This window comes from Chrysochloris asiatica, unplaced genomic scaffold (genome assembly GCF_000296735.1).
Source record: "Chrysochloris asiatica unplaced genomic scaffold, ChrAsi1.0 scaffold00066, whole genome shotgun sequence".
NCBI lineage: Eukaryota > Metazoa > Chordata > Mammalia > Afrosoricida > Chrysochloridae > Chrysochloris > Chrysochloris asiatica.
In genome coordinates, this window is record NW_006408584.1 from 10,273,720 (window position 1) to 10,276,153 (window position 2,434).

Below are 2,434 nucleotides of genomic sequence, written 5' to 3' on the forward strand. Positions count from 1 at the left end.
GACCCTGTATAAGGCATCTGAAGAGCAGCTGGTGATCTTGAACCGCTTGCAGTTCAAATGACTTTACAGTCTGATGCATTTGCCCACAGCACCACACCAGGACAGCACCTTTTTAAATTCCAATTGAATTAAGCATTGCTTCCTGTAAATGTTCCACCCATGTAAATACAAGCTGAACCTAAGGTACATTTTCATATTTGTACTGTTTCTAGTAAATCCTAGTCATAGTTGCAATTAGGCATTGATTTTGCATTTGATATTTCCAAGTGTTTTTCTGCCCATACCGTAAACTCTTATGGGTCCAAATAAAGGTTGGTTTTGTTCCCAGGTGTGATGAGTACTACACTGAGTGTGTAAAATAATACTCTATGGAAGTATCCTTTAAGCTAGTGTTCTCTTCTCATTCTCCTGTCAAAGTTCAGGATATTTAAAAGGGTGTTAAGAAAACTTTCTAAAAATAGTGAAGCTTAGCAAAGTTGTAGATTGCAGTATTTTGGGATTGTTAGATTCTTTAATCAGTTATTGTGCTGTGACATATTACAATGGGGGAATGGTAGGCATCCTTTACCGAATGTATAAGGTTTTTTTAGTTTTCATTTTTACTTATTTTAGGTACTCCAATTTACATTTCCTATTGCTCTAAGGAACACAGTCTTGGAAACAAGTCATATAATTATTACTTATTTAGCTTGTTGGTTTAAAATTCAGAAAGTAATTTCTCTGACAATTAGTTTGCTTTATTTAAGGAAGGGGATCAATATAAGTACTAGTTGAATTTGATGAAAGGACTATTCGTAGTTAAATTCAAATAATTTACCAAAAAAATCCCCTCAGTTTTATGTAAGTCTCTTCACTTCATAAAGAATGGAGAAAAATAATTGTAAAGTATAACCAAATAGAGATGAGTTTATTTTCCCACAACTGAGTTTGGAATTAAAATGTTATGATTTATTTTTATTGGAAGGCAGTGACAGTTGAGACAGAATTCAGATATCTTTGGTTAACCAAACAGAAACTTTAAGAGTGCCTGGAAAAGTTCACTCTTGAGATACAGTAAAATTAACATAAGCATAGCCATAGGTCAGTCTGCCTACAGAAGAATTATAACTGTGGTCAGGAACTGTAAAATCTTTTCTAGGATAAACCTTGAAATATGATTTTAGTAGATACCAAACTATTTGTAGGGAGTCCTGGTATCACGCTGTGGGTTAATGTACCAGACTGCAAAGCCGTTTGAATTGTAAGGTCGGCGGTTCAAGCTCATCAGCTGCTCCTCAGAAACCATATATATACAGGGTCGCTATGGTTCGGAATCGACTCGATGGCACTTTAATAACAACAATCTATTTGTAAACCTAAGAAAGCTTTTCTGATAGGGACATTAGTTTTGTTGTTGTTAATAGGTTAAGATATTTTCTTATTTTTAGTCTTAGAACAGTTTGGAATTTCTCTCAAGAACAAATTGTATTATTAAAAAAAAAAAGAATCCCAAATCATAGGAGACTTTCATAGTTATGTCAACAGAGTTAATTTAGAAGTAATAAGTCAGAGCAGGAAAATAGCTTGTTTTGTGTGTGGGTGTGGTGCATGTCTGTGTGTTGGTTTGAAAATCGCCTATCCTAATGTCTCTGTAGGATAAAGTACTGGATCACACGGTCAGTTTGAATTACAAGATCGGTGGTTCAAACCCACCACCCACTCGTTGGAAGCTCTAAACAGGGTTGCTATGAGTTGGAAAGTATTCCATGCCACTTAACAACTTGACAACAATGATATCAATAGATGATTGCGGATTGTGGTAAGCAAAATAATGCCCTTTCCCATGTAAGTCCATGTTGAAGTTTCCCGAACTTTTGACTACATGAAAAAGTTAGTACATGAAAAAAGGGGGATTAAATTTATAAATGGAATTAGGTTGCTTATCAAATTAATTTGAGATGGTGAGATAATCCCAAATTATCAGAGTGGGCGCAATGAAATCACAAGGGTCCTCATTAGTAAAAAGAATGAGGCACCAGGGACTGTCAGAGTGAAGGGATGTTGAGAATGACTTTGTTGACTATTGCTGGCCTGTTGGCATAGGGAAGAGCTAACATCCATAGGAGTTCCCGAAACTCCTAGAAGCCAGAAAAGACAAGAATAGGTCTTCTTTCTTAGGACTTAGCCCATTAAGACTGATTTTGGACTTTTGTCCTCCAAAACTGTTAAAGTTTTGAAATTTGTGCTGTTTAAAATTTTTGGTAATGTGTATGGAAATCTGTTTAGGTGGACTACTTGAAGACCACCTGTCTTTATAGCTAGTATTTTCTAGTACAGAGTATTAATTCTTTTAGAAGTGTATATTTAAAAAAAAAGTTTATATAGTGTGAAGGTTTACAGACAAGATCCTAAGTTTTACATTCAACAAACCATAAACGTTTTTTCATGTCAGTTG

The 2,434-nt window shown here is 35.1% G+C and overlaps 1 protein-coding gene across 1 annotated transcript in view; it reads left to right on the forward strand.

Moving 5' to 3' along the window:
• SH3RF1 (SH3 domain containing ring finger 1) overlaps positions 1-2,434 on the forward strand; it is a 280,420-nt gene that overhangs the window by 76,990 nt on the left and 200,996 nt on the right. The window lies entirely within an intron of this gene.